Source organism: Helicoverpa zea, chromosome 3 (assembly GCF_022581195.2).
Source record: "Helicoverpa zea isolate HzStark_Cry1AcR chromosome 3, ilHelZeax1.1, whole genome shotgun sequence".
In the NCBI taxonomy this organism is placed as follows: domain Eukaryota; kingdom Metazoa; phylum Arthropoda; class Insecta; order Lepidoptera; family Noctuidae; genus Helicoverpa; species Helicoverpa zea.
In genome coordinates this window covers 2,746,806-2,766,187 of record NC_061454.1, presented here as the reverse complement: position 1 = coordinate 2,766,187, position 19,382 = coordinate 2,746,806, and positions in this window count along the sequence as shown.

Here is a 19,382-nt window from a genome sequence, read left to right as displayed (position 1 = left end):
ATGATTTTCCTTTATAGGAATATTTTCCAATACTTTCTATTTTGTCCTATATCTGTGATTTTTAATGTATGTATTTTAGTATTATATGTATTTTATTGTATGTATTTTAGTATTAGCTCTCACTAAAAATGTGTTCAAAATAACATGCTTACTTCAGTCATTTTTCAGTAAACAGACACAAAATACTAAAGAGACATCAACATACGTTTTGGGTATTCAATTAATTTGAGCCGGCTGTCATATTAGAGGTTTTGCGCATAAACGCCAATTGAATTAGCCGGTGCACCGAATATTATTGCAAACCGCTGCTTGTACCAGAAAACGAGTTAACATCATCATCTGCCTAGCCTTTTCCCAACTGTATCAGAGTCGGCTTCCAGTCTAACCTGATGCAGCGAAGTACCAGTGTTTTACAAGGAGCGACTGCCCTATCTGAGCTCCTCAATACAGTTACCGTGGCGACCCAATATCCTAGGTACGCCTGGTTGCCAGACTTACAGCTTCTAACTACCCGTAGCGATTGCCAAGGATGTTTAATGACAGCCGGGACTTACAGTTTAACATGCCCTCCTAAACGCGGTGTCCTCTTAAAACGTGTTCAAAATGAAACAAAATAACTTAATATGATTATTTCAGCCAGTAAACAGACACAAAATACTAAAGGGACATCAGCATACGTTTTGGGTATTCAATTAATTTGAGCCGGCTGTCATATTAGAGGTTTTGCACAAACGCCAATTGAATTAGCCGTTGCACCGACTATTATTGCATACCGCTGCTTGTAGCAGAAAACGAGTTAACATCAAAGGCATATTGTGTTGGACATTCGGCTTTTTAGTGGTAAATTGTAGAATGCTCTGGTTTGTGATTTGTTAATTTATTTAGTGTGTCGAATTGTAGCGTACAATTTTTTAATACATTTTGGGGTGTGTTATTTCGATAATTTTCATATTCATTCATTCTCACCTAAACCACGACTAACCACTGTAAAATATAAAATACACGTGCCTTAGAACTCAATAATCACGCAGTTGACTTTAGTATTCAACCTACAGATATTTCTAATAAGCATTTAGTTTCACACATTTCTTTGTAGGTCTATTGAAACTCACACAATATTTTAACTAGCCTGCCTAGTTTCATACTTTTTAATAAAGGTCTATTGAAACTTACACAACAATTTAAATAGCCTGCCTACACTTTCACATAAGCCATATCAATTTCAAGCACTATTCATCTGAAAATCGTCCGGTATGTATTTAGATCGTAGTACTTACACGAGGCATTCCTATCAAGTATGCCTCGTTCAAACGCTTGCCGTGACAAACGATCGACGGATCGTTGCTAGTTATGCGTTTGAGTTTCTGTTTGACTTATTAGTCGGGGATTCTCAAAGTTTTTGCTTTTTAGAACCTTTAAGTAGATTTTATTGTGATTTCATTCCATATCAAGTTAATAGAATCATTCTGCGATTAGATACATAAAATCAGAAGCAGATTCGAGAATTTGTTTTTTTTTTTTTTTGTTAATATACATACACACATAATTTACTATGTATAAGGGTATGAGTCAGAAAAAAATTGGATGGTGAAAATAGTTTATTTTGCTAACATCAGATTTCACTTTTCAACGGTCAGTTTCCTATTTCAAAATGATACTTTATTTACATTACAATATACTACAGTATATTATGAGACTTGAACCATTCTGTAGATTTCTAACGTAGTAGTACTCTATGAATATTTGAGAACCGCTGTGTTATAGGATATTTTGGGTGGCATCGTTGCAGGAGTGCAGGTATAATCGGATTGCCGATTTGGGAGTCGGTGTCTAGTTTTCGAAGATAGATTGTTGTTTCTAATACATGTTGGCGTATCCGCTTTGGGAGTAAGTGCTAATAGTATTGTATGTTACAACGGATTAGCTGAATAGTAAATTGAAACGTTCTAATAAATGGATCTCTATTCTGTAATTTGAAGATTTTTTCTACAAGATAAAGGAAACTTCTTTAAGAGCTGTGAACATTCTCCCCTTGTTATGATGATGTCCTCCTAGCCGATTATCAGCTACGACGGCTGTTCTCATGTAAGGAGATCAGCCAACTGCGCAGGACATATAATAGTGCACAAGCATTTGCGCAGACACAGGTGCACTCCCTATTCCTTCACTCTCATAACCCGATGGGACGGCAATCCGACACGACCGGACAGAGATCAGGCGCAGGACCGACATTTACGTGCTCTTCCCCTTGTTATAATATTATTACGATACAACTTACCGTTTGTAAGTATTTGTATTTATAGAAAGGCTTTAACAACCCCATACTTATTTGACCTATAGAAACTTCTAATAAATAGTTTGTCAACATTTTCTATTCGTTCAAACCAAACTTTTAGAGTTTCCTCTCTATATACTTTTATTTTGGTCACCTTTTCCAAGTAAGGAGGGTGAATATACCATATTTTTATATGATTTTTCTTCACAAATGTCCCTTGATTAATATAAAAGGGAATGATAACGAAGGTTCAAGGTGTTATACAAAGATTCGTGCTTCGTCACGTTTTAAACATTTAAGCAACTAAAATGTTAAAGATGCGACTCGTAAAAATATATTTTTAAACTAAAACACGATAGTTTGATGTACTTTTCAACTTAGTATTTTTAGTTTTAAGTTTATTAGAGAACTTGGTTGTAAATGGGTTCTTTAAAAGATTTTTTCATGTTGCTCTAAATTGCCATTTATGTATAAAAAACGAGACTAACTAATTACTGTACCATGCTAAAACTATTGAAGTGTCGACTTCTTTCACTAGTGCAGTCCATATTTCATTACGATACTTATTTTCCATTACCGTTTGCCAGTCATTCATGTCCAAGATATCTTTAGTAAGTACATGTGAGTTAGAAAAGATACATTGGTACATGTCTGACTTAGAATGGAACCTGTAAACGACAACATGAGAGGCAGGGGCTTTAGTCAATCAGTCATCTTAACTTCACTGCAGTAGTATTGCTAAAATCATACTAGAAGGTAGTAAATTCACAACTTCGCCTACCTTGAGAACCTATCTCCATACAACTTTGCCTACCTTGAAGATCTAGCCCACAGTTCACCCAATGATTTAGCACACGTCACTTCCATGAAACGTAATATCTACGACTCCATAAGTTTCCCCCGATAAATTATATACAGTTATCGTGTCGAAGTACACAGGAACATTTATCAAAGTTATATAACATGGAGTTATTAATCAAAGTTTAGCGTTTGCACCTTTACTTGCGAAGTCCGCATTTGAAATTAGTTTCTAAAACAGTTTTATAATCTGTTGTCACGGAACCACTTCAGTCGTGCCAAGTGTATCGCTTTTTGACTTCTATTGATATAGATTAAGGATTGTGGTAGTTGTAGATAGGACATTGAAGCTATAGAAGACTGGGATATTTATTTTTTTAATGTTTTAAGTATTTTATCTGCAGAAGGAATCGCTTATTACATATAAAACTAAAACCCGTTTTTGCGCCCATGTTAAGGCTTCTTCTTCGTAACAAGTAGATCTGCCTAAAACTTTGCCAAGTTGAGAGAAACTGCATTTATTCCAAAATATTTCAACGACCTCTTCGAGTATTTTTGCCCTCTAAATTACGGTATACTTATTTCTTATAAGTATTTCTTTTCAAACAAAAGAAAAATATACGAACGGTACCCAACTACCAGATAACTATGATTTCTGTCCAAAACGTGTTACAGCTTTGTCTTCAAGTTAATGAAAATATACGAGTAGATATAATGCGACACCGAATATTATCCAAATGTCTAGTTTATTTGCTGCGCTCGAATTCTGTTGGCAAATATGCTGAAAAATAAACCTTGTTTTTGGCATTCGAACTGCATTAATGTTAGATGCTTGAAAATATTATTGATGTGGCGATTTAACGTGGAAACTGTTGTTTGAAATGCATAAAAATTGCTGCTCTGCAATTTTAGGTAGTGTTTCATATTGTATACTTACCTACGTTTTTGTGATTTTGCAACAAAACTATGTAGATATACTAACGTTTTGTTGCAAATTGCAACTTGATTTGCAGAATGATGCTCTTAGTTAAGTTACTGCAAACAGTTTAATTACAGAATGGAATCAAGTTGAAGTAACGTGCGACCGTTCAAGCGCTCTCTATCCAGATAAATGAGCTATCTCATTTCTATGAACAAAAAGACTAAAGCGCAGTAATTTCAAAAAGTGCTGTAACTTCAAGTTAATTTCAAGCACTAAATCATACTTACTTCATGAAGCACAATCTCAAGAATCAGAACAAACATCGCGTCTGTATTTTTCAACTCTTCGCCGACATACCACAAACTTTATGAGCAGTATCCGATTATTTTTCAGCTCGGTTACGAATCGCGGGAACTTTTCGCTCAACATTCGATGCAGTGCCTTCTGCGAACATTAAATTGCTCTATCTAGTGTTCGTGTTTCGCGAACGTGGAAACTTTGATTACAATTTTAATTTTGCAACAGCTACCGAGTAACGAATGTTTTTGAAATTGGCTTTATGCAATTCTGTAATGTTTTCGCTTCGGTAATCGGTTTGCACGAATTTGGTGAAAGAATTGGTTGTTATGTTCTGTTTGGGGGTTTTATCGCTATTGTAGATTTTTTCGGTGAATTTAATGAAAAAGGTAAAAGAAGGATATATTGCTTTTGAGTAGTTAGGTTGAAAAGTGAGCTCAAAGGACTGCAAAATGGAGCCTTTAGTGGGCTCATTTGAAATGTTATAAAAAACCAACCCGTAAGCAAGCATAGATGATCCTATCTTCTTCAAACAGTGGCTAAAAGTCGACTGATTTGCTCATATATGTAAGCAGCTTATTGTTTGATTATATCCCCTAGCCATTTTCGTAAAACCCTGGTACGTCAATTGATAGGTTTACATTTAGCGACGCTGTATTTTTGTTGTCTACATCTATCAATTCTATACATTTTCACCTTTTAAATTGATTAAAATTCAGTGTAACACAGAAAACCTTTCACTGAAATCGATCTGGTTTTTGTTTCAGGTATGTCTGAACCCGATGTCTATTGTCCTAGGCAGAGACAATGGTAAGTTTAGCTTTAATGTGTTATGAATCTTATTGTTAACGGTGTAAGGTTCATATTTGTTTGTATAGATGCGCTTTTGTTTAATTTCATTGTGTGCATTTCGCTGCTAAGGAAGTTCTTGTATCATATCTTTTTTATGAATAGGAATATAGCTGAAATTATTATCCATTCTTAGTGATTGTAGTTAAAACTTTAAATAGTTCCAGGGTTTGCCTAAATATTGAATAACTTCCAGACGAATTAAATTATGGAATAAATGATGCTAGACTATCGGGTAGCCCTTTTAATTAATATCTGTAACTAATGAAGCATACTAAGAAGTCAAGTCAACCGATACTAAAAGATAAAATACCTTTGTTCAAACCATTAAGAAAATTCTGTATTCTCTTTGATTGAACCCTTTTACCTACTTTGCTGACTAAAAATATTTTTTATGAAGCTTACAATTGCAGAAAATTTACACTCGTAATACAACATTTTTTTTTAAGAATTACCAGAAATGGAAAAGCAAAATAAAATTCTAAAACGAAATAACCGTAACATTTTTTTCGGAATTCTATCCGAAACATTCGGTGCGGTTGGTAAATCCCAGCTGTATAAAGCATGGCTTTGCGATACCATCAGGGGGCAACCTTACCTCGTAGCTACGTATGGGGCGCCGTGAAATGTGGTTGGCGTGGCTCGATTCGATCCAGCCACCCGAGTCGACTCGTAATCGATTGAAACACTCGATTTGTGGAGTTATTATTTCCGCACATTCGCTTATTCGTTTTTGGTGGTGGTGAGACCAATCTCATGTAATAGTTAAGCGATTGGGTTTTGTTATTGTGCAATTACCACGGGATTTTGTCCTCAAGTTTTTTAAACGAAGCACACGAAAAATATCGAAAGCTTTAACACTTTTGCGTAGTATGACATAATTATCCACATCTTCTAGCCAGTTGGTTGATCTTTTATTAATCCTAGGTAAAGTATGTCTGAAAACTTACTACATAAAATAAAAAACTACACATATGAAAATGTCAAACACGAAAAACAATAGGTACTTAGAACTTATTAAACTTACCTCATTTTTTTTACAAATCAAAGCTCAATAAAAAAACAGCATTCACTAAAAACTCTTTCGCGCGTAAACTGCAAAGAAAGATGTCTGCCAGACGCCATTTAATTACCGTGAAAATGGCTGAAAATGTCTGAAAACGAGTGAAACGTTGGCTGTACACGGCCGTCATTATGAACGCACTTTATTTGAGTTTGTGAGGCCGGTTATTACTGAAACTCTGTATTTCAGCGTAGTTCATTTTGTTGTGTGGTTTAAGGATGGGAGGGTGCGGTTTTTATATCTTTGAATATAAATATAATTTTCTTGACACCGTAAATGTTCCTCTAGTAATGGTCGCAAAAGCACCACTGTTCTTCGATAAAATGCCATCGAATTATTAGCTCACTATTACTATACACTATTCACTACTTAGCTATATTTAAAATGTCCTTTTATAAAACTATTTAGATTTTGGTATTCTTTCTTTGCAAGGGTGGTAGGATTCCAGTATAATTTTCAATGAAAATGTGCCTAAGTTCAGAGTGGGCCATTTTACAAGCAATAAGTACTTTGAATTCCGGGTTTCTAGAAAAAACTACATAGTTTCAAGTTAGTATTTTGCATGATACAATAGTATTCGGACACTGTCTACAGAAATCGCAAAAATTTTGAGCCCCGCCACAACTCATGACTTGTACAAAATAATTACAGAGTGTAATGTTACAAATGAAATAAATGCACTGCCTACGAGTTACGTATGTACGTTTAACTTAATGAAGTTATATGATACCCGACATGGATATTACACACACACATACTTATGTACTTTTGTATTGTATACATTACGGCTGGGAACTGTGTTGCAAAAAAAACTAGGTCGGTAAGCGTTGCTGTTTTTGCGGTGGCTCCTGTTTTTTTTTTATTTGGTTGACGATGGTATGTGAGATGTTTTTGTCAATTTTCTTAATGTGGTGTTCTGTTTTGAATCTAAAAGTAATGTGGTCTTCTCGTTTTTAAAGAGATTGAGTCATTTCCTACAATTATTTAAGCCTTTCATATTTGCTTCCATAATACAATTCGCATCAATTAACTTTGTATTTCTGTAATAAGCCATTTGACTTCTCACCCATGCGCAGTAGTGGTATTTTAGTACTGTTTATTTGTTTGACTATTTTGAAGTCAAAGGTCACCATCAGCCAAGCAAAGCCTCTAGTCAAATGGCTAACTTCATAAATATAAAGTGAGTCTTCTATCCAATAGAACATCACCATCCCATTTAAAATAGAAACTACATTAATCCTAGTCAAAATACACACTTCCAAAGCTTCACACGATTTATGGATCAAACTGCACTTTCAGCTCAACAATCACACTTACACACGACACACAAAACTTGTCTCTATAATCTAGTAATATTTTACGAGCATTCGTAACAATGGCGTGAAATGGTGCCAACAATGTCTATGTTAGTGCGTGGGATGTCAATAATACACTCAAGATCATGAAGCTTGTTTCATATGGTACACTGAGCAGATTATTTATATTTATTTATTTATTTATTTATTTCCACCAAACATACACTATTTTTACAGGTGCCACCCAATGCAATAGCGTAGTTATTTTTACATACACTTATTTAACACTTACAAAACTTAATACATACTTAACCATAAAAAACTAAACTAATACAAAAAATAAAATAAAATTTCAGTTGTATCCAATCGATAACATAGCATATGCGGCTCTGGTAAGTTCATTCGTAGTGCAATGAAACAGATCTAACCGTTGTGACAAAGCGTTAAGCGCTCGCAGCGCCCGCGTGAGAGGCGCTCGCTGCAGCAGGTTAGTGCGCGCGGGTGGCACGCTCAGCAGCGGCGGCCGGCGCCGGCGCCCCACGTACCCGTCCGGAACACACAGCGACACCGTGCTCAGAACTCCAGGATTGTGAATTTTGCCACTCATAACTTTCCATAGGTAAACAGCGAGAGCGACCTCCCTTCTAACTTCCAATCTGTAATATCCTATCATACCCAGTATAAACAGCGTAGGATATAATAGTGGATATCCAGGGTACACACCGTATTGCTTTAAGTACATGAACCTCAAAAATTTATTTTGTATCCTTTCCAGCATTAATTGATATTTAGTTTCATGAGGTCCCCAAACTACCGCATTGCACTCCAGGTGACTTTTTACGAGTGCTTCATATAATGCTTTGAGTGCTCTAAAATTCGTAAATGTGTTTGCTATCCTCAACAGCATTCCTAAATTGCGGTAAGCTTTTTTACAAACCTGAGTCACGTGGTTTCGAAAATGTACATCAGCAGTGAAGCGCACCCCTAAATCCCTCACCTCAGAGACTCGCTGTAGCGGAGAACCTCCCATGTTGTACTGATGGTGGCTGGGGCTGCGGGCACGACTGAACGTACACACAACACATTTGTTCACGTTAAAATATAATTTATTCTGAACACTCCATTCGACTACCCGATCTATGTCCCGCTGCAAAGTGTCATGATCCGTTCCCTGCTTCACTTTGTAGACCAATTTCAAGTCATCAGCAAACAACAAGGGTGTCGACTCGGTGACTACATTTGGCAAATCATTTACTGTTATAATGAAAAGAAGAGGTCCCAAGTTGCTGCCTTGACTGACACCTGATCTCGTGAAGTAGGGTTCAGAAAGCTGTCCGCCACAGTCGACGTACTGACATCTATCTCCCAGATAGCTGGCTAAGAATGACAAAGTATGTGTTGTGCATCCTACGTCAGCTAACCTGGACAGAAGTATGTCATTATCCACTGTATCGAACGCCTTTCTGAAATCGAAGTAGGCAACATCCACTTGCTGTCCAGCGTCCACCGTTGGTACAATCTGTGTCATGAGATCCAGCAGGTTCCCCGTCGTTCCCCGCCCGGGCCGGAATCCATGCTGTGCATCGGATAGAAGAGCACTTATTTGCGGATACAGACTATTGTGGATCGTCGTATAGTCTTTTATAGTCGGGAAGTACCTGAAAATATTAAATTGACGATTTATTTTAGCTGACTGATTATTTTTGAAAGGAAGTGTAAATCTATTTCTTAGTCAATTATAACTCGCTGTAGTTATGATTTTCTCTTTACTGTAAATATGATTTGTCAAATATTTTTTTCTGCTCTAAAGTTGGGAATTAGTGGATACACAGTAGTCAAGAACTTAGATTAGTGAGAGTTATCTAGACGTAACTTAAGCTTTTATTTTGTTTGAGTGTACCTTGATATAAAAAATATTATCTTTCGTTCTCTAGAAGTATAATTTCTTTAACAAACTCAACAGCTATCCTTACCCGAGTGAAAAATAACAGTATATTCAACAGGGTCGAATGATTACTCAGGATGTTGTGCCTCGTCCAGCTCATCGACTTAACCTCAAATAAAACAAACTATCCCAGCTTAGACTTGACCCACATGAAAAATAGCTAAAACTTTCAGTTGAAAATTTTTCATTTTTGGGGTTCCGTTCCCAAAGGGTAAAACGGGACCCTATTGTTTTCGCTCCTCTGTCCGTCCGTCCGGCAGTCACCAGGCTGTATCTCATGAACCGTGATAGTTACGGAGTTGAATTTTTTACAGATGATGTATTTCTGATGCCGCTATAACAACAAATACTGAAAACTAGAATATAATTAATATTTTGGGGGGCTCCCATACAAAAAACGTGATTTTTTTTGCTCATTTTTGCTCGATATCGATAACGGCAACAGGTAGATGGGGGTCTTACAAATAATGGTATGGAACCCTCCGTGCACGAGTCCGACTCGCACTTGGCCGGTTTTTATGAAAATTCCCCAGCCAAGAAAATATACAGCCCTCCACCCGCTCTCGGGGGAATTTTAATTATGTTTACATTCTTTTGGTGTAAAAACAACGCACTTGGCTATTTTTCACGGCAGCCGACGGGTTGCAACTTGCCTGTGTTTAATTTAATGGAGTTGGTACATTTTTCAAGTACACTGGGTTTAAGTGTTTCCCCGTTTTTTCAGCTTTTATGGGAGGCTGTAAAAGAGTTGGCCTTTTTATTTTAATTGCTTTTCGTAATATGACTAAGTTTTCTTTGTGGCCTACTTGCGGAATTGTTTTTGTAGTTGTGAAACATTGTTGAAATTAGATCTTGGGCTTCCATGTAATATTTTGTTTGTTGAATGTACTTCATTGTCTCTTTGTAACGTGAAGTAGTATCTACTACTTATACATACATACTATAGAATACCGATGTCGTTGGTACTTATAACTTGAGACCTGGTTCACATTTTCAATAATTGAAAGCAATAATTGCAAGCAATGTGATCATTATGTCAAAGATATTTGAAGCCAGTTAAAAACTTACCTAGGTACTTACCTACACCTCTCTTGTCATGTCACATCACAGAACTGCAGACATGGCTTGTAGTAAGTCAAAATCAACTTTTTTCCTGTACAAAACAAATAAGGTGTTAGTGCATATTATTCTTACTCGTGACTCAAACAACCTCACAAGGTACAAGTAACTATACTCTATCCACGGAAGCAAGAGCTAAAAGGTAAACAAAGAATGACACTTTTTCAAGATGGCGGTATAACCCGACCGATGACAAAATCACAGATACTGCGAACATTTTACACAAAAATGTGACGTTTTGTCATCGGTCGGGTTATACGGCCATCTTGAAAAAGTGTCATTCTTTGTTTACCTTTTAGCTCTTGCTTCCGTGGATAGAGTATAGTAACATAATCAGATAGAAATGAGCTAAAACCCTTTGTATGAAGACACGGACAGTAATACTAGCGCTTATCTCAACGTGGCTTTTAGCCAAGAATAAGGAGAAAAGCAAGACTTCAGCGCTAATTTACTTCACTTTATCACTTACTTTTGCTGTGTAGGGCCAGTTTCTTCATCAAAAGTTAAAGTTAAAGTAATTTCTAAAGTAAAAGTTACGGTCAAATTCGTTTTTTCAAGGCTAAAGTGACAGCAAAACGAATAGAAAAATTGAATTTAACCGTTACTTTTACTTTAGACATTACTTTAGCCATAACTTTAACTTTAACTTTTGATGAAGAAACTGGCCGTAAGTATATTTTTGTTATTTTTATTACTGAAATTTACTTGATATGATAACGGTTCACAATAGCAGTTAGACATTTCAATCGTGGTAGAAAAAAAGTTCGTTGTGTTTAGGCACCTTTACACAAATCACTTTAGCAGCAAAGTTATTCCTATTTCTAATTGCCCCGTTGCCTTGTTTTGTTGTCTACATTGGCCCATGGATATACCATAGCATTAAAGACTTTAACATACACATTTTTATTAATAAAATTTGTTTTTTGGTGTCTGAAACTGGAATCGCTTCGATTCGTAACAAATGTGTTTTCTTTACACCTATACACGTAATTTTTCAGTTTAAAATGTTAAAGATAGCGGATTTTTTTCCTTAAAATGTGAAAAGGTAAAATGCAATAACTTAAAAAATTAATATAAATATTAATATGATCTTACAAAGAATCAACAAAGTCCATAAGATCGTAAACCGATGAACTACACAGCGCTAATGCGTCATACTTTAAAGTGTATAAAACTATCGTAAACTATATTAAAACGTAATCTTGTTGCTTTGTTGCAGCTTACGTTGAAGGATTGACGAACGACTTGTGGCTATTCGCAATATTCTATCTGTTGTTTTTCTTACCGTAGAAAGCAATATAATCAATAATCGGGCTCATAAATTATGTGGTTGTACGCACATTATAATGATGAGTATTCGTTTCTTTTAAGAGTTTCTTTGGATTCACAATTACCTTCACATTTAAGTAATTAACGAAACCGCCCAGCTTATCTATCATATATTATGTCATGACAGACAGTAGTAGTTACATTAAAAAAAAAAACCTAAATGGTTTAGTTAGTTTCATGTTCTAAACTGACCACTAAATAAAGTGTCGGAAACATCGATCCCCACAAGATTGATTGAATTTCTACGTACTTCTTATTCTTTGTACCTTTCATACCTTTCTTGATAAAAACATACACCCCGAACCTTTTTTCTCAGAAGGTTAGCTAAAGTACATATGGCAGAAATACGAACGTTCGGCCTGAAATAAAGTCACTAGAAAACCCACATAATAAAGGCATTGTACTACTTGAGAATGTAATCGAAGAACCAGCAGTACTTGGAGTTGAATGATTTTAATTTGTCACCACTTACTAACCACCCTGACTACACCCAGAGTATGTACCAAAATCTCATAAATTCTACACGTCTGTCTGTTGAAAACCGTGTGAAAATCCGTGCAGTAGTTTTTGAGTTTATCGCAAACGGACAAAAGCGACATAGAACTTACTTAGTGATGTTTTGCAGTTTTGCTCCAGTTTCTTTTTCTTTTTCTTAAACCAACGAGCCGATTTTCCATACCTACTCAAAATCCATTTAGAAATTGGAAACATATTTCCATTGCATTTTCCCCATATTCCCCGTACTCGCGTCGAAACATTTGGGAATATTGTATTAGCATAATAAATATGTTTCACTCATACTGTGACGTATGACAAGTTAGGTTAGAATACCACAGTAAATGTATATGGTTTAGTCACGCGATGTTTTCTTACATATACGTATATTTTCAGAGTTTTCTAATAATATGTTGGAAATTCTATATGTGTAGTTTATGGTGGGAAAATGTTATTCGGAGGTTTATTTCCGTTTGATTATGTGGTATTAGGTGGTCCGTATTATGTGGTAAACAAACATAAAGCGTCTGTATAGAACGACTGAAACCTTGGTTTGTAATGCATTATTTCGCTAACGCATAACTGTATAAAGATGACTAACCTTGCTGATTTAGTAAAATTATCAAGCAAATATGTGTGCGAGTTAGCGTAGAGACATTTATCGTAAATTTTCGTCTATTCGTCTTTTCTACAAAACATCAAATAGATCGTCTTCGACTACATTTTGTCACATATATCAAGTTATAAAACTTACACATAACGCCAAAAAAACCCTACCTCACGTAAGCAAACACCAAGCATACTCACAAAATCCCACTCAATGCAAAGACTCAAAACGATAAACATAATATACCTAGCGAGTATTTCCACCAAAAACGAAAGGTCCTTGTACCAACAGTTTATATATTTACGCTATCCATCAACCGAGGTGAATGGGGTTACCATTTGTTCTCGTGATGAAGTAGTGAGTGAAACCACAAGGTATTTTGTAAATGAGCTGCTTTGGATAGTTGGAGGTTGTCGAGTTTAGGGTGAGTTTCGAGGTCAAGGTTACGCCCTAAATTACAATGCAGTGTTTATTTAAATGTCATGTGCTAGCTATTAATATTTTTTTGAAATATGAAATTGATTGATATTAACTGAGAACTGTAACTGGTTAACTGGGTTGAGTAGATCAGACAGCCAGTCGCTCCTTGTAGAACAATGGCACTCAGCTGTATTCGGTTAGACTGGAAGCCGACCCCAACATACTTGAGAAAAGGATAGGCATATGATGATGTAATTATAATTTCTTAATGTTTAATAATGCATTTAATAATCGTGTTTTCGATTGGCCCAAATAAGAGTAACATGTATTTACAGTTGTTCATAATTTTTTTGAAAATCTGTCGTAAATCCAAATATTGCTATCCCTTAGTACGGGATATCTAGGAGCCCATATGAATAAAAGAGGCTCCCAAAATCCAGGCAAGCCTTCATTCGCACCTATTCAGGCTAGACAATACGTCTAGATCGAGGAATAAAACCTGCTTTGTGTGCCTCCTGGCTGGAAGAACCTGTTTTGTTCCTTTTTCTTTGTTTAAATAAGGCTGAAAATGTTTTGTATCGGTAGTGGTTCGGAATTTTAATATTGAGGATGTTTTGGTGGCGTTTAACGTCAATGCTTACCTGGTTGGGATATAAATTCGTCAGTACGTTATGCCAAAGTTTATAAGAAGTGTTTTAAAGCTGTACTTCTTGCTGTTTGCAACAATGATACGCAGTGTTTCCTTAACTAAAAAGAAATGGTCCTAATTAACCATTTAACTGACTTGGTCGTAAGAGGCTTTGCTTTCAATAGATTTGATGAACCGAGTAGAGTAAGTATTCTATGAAATATATTTTGTATTTTTTTATAGAAAATATGTTGATTCTATTTAAGGTTTCAATTGATTTAGAATGAACGTGTTTCTTTCTGGAAAATTCCTGAAAATTTTCCGTGTACATGGAAATGTAAAATATAAAATGAGCTATTGAAATCAAACTGATGTTTATATAGCCATTGGAAGTGTTTTCTTAGGTTTACTTCATTATCAGGTAAAATAATATTGATATTTTTTAATAAAAAAATCAATTCCTCCAAATTATTTTAACCAAAATGAACGCGAAGCATTCTTTTCTGGTTCTCTCTGAAATACATAATTTGGCAAATGGGAATAGAAAGATGGTTTGATACGCACCAAAAGAAATCAACATTTCTTTTAGTTTGTAAGTGTCTCCACGATGACATATTTTATAACGTCACTACCACTAAACTACTGAAGCAAATACAATAATTATAGCACAAATAGGGTAGCCAATCTCCTATAGCAGCCACAATAACCGGTTTCCTTTGACTGACTTTTACAATTTCCGTAGAATGATAAGCAAAAGCAACTTACACAATATAATGTAGTTTTTCACCTATATTATATCTACTGCGTATTAACATTAACCTAGTTTTTCCTTTGAAGGATATTTCTTTATTGTTGGTAAATAAATAACTTGTAGTTTTGTTGATATTTGGTGATGATTTTATTTATTTATTTATTGCAAAAATGTATACAGTTACATAAATACATCCTTATCCTAGGTATACATTACCCTGTTAGGGCGCAGCAAATTAACTTAAAACTATCTCAACACAACATATATATACTATTTAATTCTTCTTACATCTAAAGATTTTATTAAACTTGACGGATTTATTATAAGAAGAAGAAGAAGAAGGAGAAGAAGAAGAAGAAGAAGAAGAAGAAGAAGAAGATTTATTATAAGATTTTATTAAACTTGACGGACATATTAAAGTTGGGCTCGATTTTAAAATAATCACGTATAAGATATAATTATTGTAAATATACGGCCAGCTGATTTCTTAAACATGGTAATAATCTTAAACTATAATTTATATAATTCAGTAGTAACTATATTTATTGGGTATTTGATCATTCTAACAATCTTTAGGTGTAAGAGTGAATGCAGGGAATGAAATACATGAAGTAAATAGTTTTTTTTCCAAGTCGTAAGTAATAGTTCAAACCAAAATTGAAAGCTTTTTAAAAATATACATTTTGCGGAAAAATGCAAAATAAATAAGTTTACACATTGAAAGTCCAGAACATTTAATACGTAATGACCTTAAATACTACAAGACCATTAAAATGATCGGCAGGGCCGGATCCAGGCCTCAAAAAAAGTTTTTGGGCAAATGTATCCGTTATGATTTGAAAATTCACACATACAGTTACATTGATACAATTCAGGTACCTAATAGAGAACATCAGGGAGTATATAGTGAGAGTGAAATTAGTGGGTATATAGGGGAATACATAGGTAAGAATATAACGGAGCTGGTAGGAGAGTATATGAAGTACAGCAGGTATATAAGAGAATTACATAGGGAGTACATAAGGTGCATTAGGTGCATGGGTCAGTACATAATGTAGTCGAGTTAATAAGGACAATAACTACATAATGGAGTACATAAGGTGAGTATGTAAGGAAGGAAAAAAATCATCTTTATCAAGAAAGTGCACAATAGAGTAGTAAAGGAAAATCATTAATTAAAGAATCTATAGTCGGACTTCATGAAAAGTGACGTCACAAGCAAATTAAGGTGTTGTGCCCACAGTACCCACTACGGTAGATCCGCCCCTGTTATCCGGACTTACTTTGTAGTAAATAATAATAAATAATTTTGTAGTGACAAATGATACAATGTATCTTAGTTTTTATTATAAACGACAAATTGCTATATTGATAGCAAATAATATACAAATTGACCCGGGTTCTACTATGGTAACCTCTTCTTTTAATAATATTAGTAGTTCTACTAATACAACTATTGATACACCTGATAGTTTAAACTACATGGTGCGACAAAGGGTGGGCCACATCAACTGAATGTTGTACATCAAAACATTCAGGGCCTTTCCGGCAAATATTTAGAATTAAGTCTATTCATTGAACATTATATGGTACAAGTTATGTGCATAACTGAGCACTGGCACAGAAATAGTGAAATAATATTCCTTAATAACAGTAATTATACAGTACAAAGTTCATTCGTTAGAAAGGAAGCCATCCATGGTGGCTCTCTTATAATTGTAACTAATAATTTAAAATGTAAGGAACGTTCAGATATAGTAAAATTATCAGTCGAGCGCAATGTAGAATTATCATGTGTTGAACTGGAACAGTTTGTTATAATTTGTGTATACAGGCCTCCTTCAGGTGATTTTAACACTTTTGAATCAGTAATGGAAAATTCTCTCTCTAAACTTAATTCCACTAGTAAATCACTTTTAGTTTGCGGTGACTTCAATGTTAATATTTTAGAATCATCTTCTTTAACTACAAGGTTGCTAAACTTATTTAAATCATTTAACTTAGTAAATTTATTTCTAGAACCAACTCGAATTACGGCAACCTCGTCAACCTGTTTAGATAATATATTTACTAATTGTAGCGCCACAGAGACTCTGATTACCAATGGCCTAACTTCCGATCATTGTGGTCAACTGGCGCGGTTTCCTGATAAAAAGAATAAAATCAAGCGGGAAATAACATGTCGGCCCTTAACAACCAGTCGTTTTAATAGTTTTAAAAATAATATTAACGCGAAACTAGACAGTGAAATATTAAATAAAAACAATCCCCATTTAATGTACGGAGCACTATTTGATATAATAAAATACGAATTTAATTCTAGTTTTAAAACCAAAACGCTCGTACTAAAAGAAACGGCTAACTTCAATGAGTGGGCTACCCCCGGCATTTACAAGAGTAGAGCTAAGCTGTATGAGTTGTATGAAATAAAAAATTATAATTTTGATGAAAATTTTATTAGATTTGTTAGGAATTATTCTAAATTGTTTAAAAAAGTTTGTCATGCGGCAAAATCAATGTATTTCAGTAATAAAATTAAGAATAGTAAGAGTATAATAAAAGCGACGTGGAATATTATAAATAGCGAGACCGGGAAAATCAAACAGCGTGATAATCAGTATAAAATCATTAATGAGAATCAAGTTTATGAGAAAGATTCTGATGTAGCTCGCGAATTTAACACATTCTTCTCTAATATTCCAATCAAGACCACTAGCGGCTTAGACTCCTCTGCCACCAACGCCGAAAAACTTTTACGTAGTAGTGTTAGTCAATGTGAAGCCACATTTACCTTTAGTTATATTTCACCTTATGACATAGTAAGAACCTTCAAGTCATTAAATTCAAAAAAGACAGGTGATTTATGGGGTATCTCTGTTAAAGTCTTAAACTGTATTATTGACGATATTGCGCCCTATTTAGCTCGTATATTTAATGAGTGCATTGACTCAGGTACCTTTCCTGAACTTATGAAATACAGTAAAGTTATACCTCTCTTTAAATCCGGGAGCAAGAACGATCTAGGTAACTTTAGACCGATCTCAATTCTGCCCGCGTTGAGCAAAATTTTTGAAAAGCTAATTTTAAATCAACTCCTCCGGCATTTTAATTCATACAATATTTTACATGCGGAACAATACGGTTTTACAAAGGGTCGCTCCACAACGGATGCCGGAGTTGCTCTACTGAAACATATATTCAGTGCGTGGGAGAAGTCACAGAATGCTATCGGGGTGTTCTGTGATCTTTCCAAGGCGTTCGACTGCGTCCAACATGAAACACTTACCCAGAAGCTAAAGTACTATGGTATTAGAGACAGCGCACTTAGTGTTATTAGCTCATATTTAAGCGGTAGAATGCAATGTGTTGACGTTAATGGTGTCAAATCTTCCAATCTACCCGTTCGTTTGGGCGTACCGCAAGGGTCGATTTTAGGTCCATTTTTGTTTCTTGTATACATTAATGACTTGCCATATTATTTAAAATCATTGTGTGATGTAGTATTGTTTGCTGATGACACGTCTCTAATTTTTAAAGTTGATAGGAATAGAGTAGATTTTGATGACGTGAATTCTTGTCTTTCACTAGTAACGCAATGGTTTACAGCCAATAATTTAGTTTTGAATACGAAGAAAACAAAATGTATTAAATTTGCTTTGCCCAATGTAAAAAATCTCGGTCCCGGTGTAATTTTGAACAATGAGGAACTTGAAACGGTACATGCTACGACTTTTCTAGGGATAACAGTAGACTCCAAAATTCAATGGGGTGAGCATATAACTGGCATCACGGGTAAATTAAGCTCTGCTGCGTACGCTGTCAGGAAAGTAAGAGCTCTCACCGATGTAGCCACGGCGCGTTTAGTGTACTTTAGCTATTTTCACTGCATCATGTCCTACGGAATTCTTATGTGGGGCAATGCTGCCGATATCGAGAATGTTTTCGTACTACAGAAGCGCGCTGTCCGTGCTATATACAAACTTGGTACTAGAGTCTCCCTTAGGGAAAGGTTTAAGGATATTGGTATTCTGACTGTGGCGTCTCAATACATTTATGCCAATATAATATACGTAAGGCAAAACCTAGATTCATATAGTAAAAACAGCGACGTACATCATTTTAATACTAGAAATAAACACAAGTTAACCGCACCTAATTATCGTTTACATAAGGTACACGGTTCATTTGTGGGGCTTTGTGTACGCATTTATAACAGAATTCCGGTTCATCTGTTGGAATTAACGGACAGTTCTTTTAAAAATAAAATTAAAGAAATTCTTGTTAAAAAGGCATATTATAATGTTAATGATTATTTCACAGATAAACGCAGATGGCAGCTCTGAAGTGGAACAAAAGTGCTTTATTTTATTTTGTATTATTCGGTGTTTTAAATTAATAATAAATAAAATTGAATTGTATAACTGTAAAATAAATTAATAATAATTAAATTGTAATAGACAGCTGTGTTGCTGGGAAGTTTGTTCTTCACCGCTTCTTCTTTCCAGCCATAACACTAGGAAGTGGTGAAAGGGGGGCGTTTTGGGGGTGCTGTCATTCTTGTAAAATTTTGACGTTAAAAAGTGCTAATC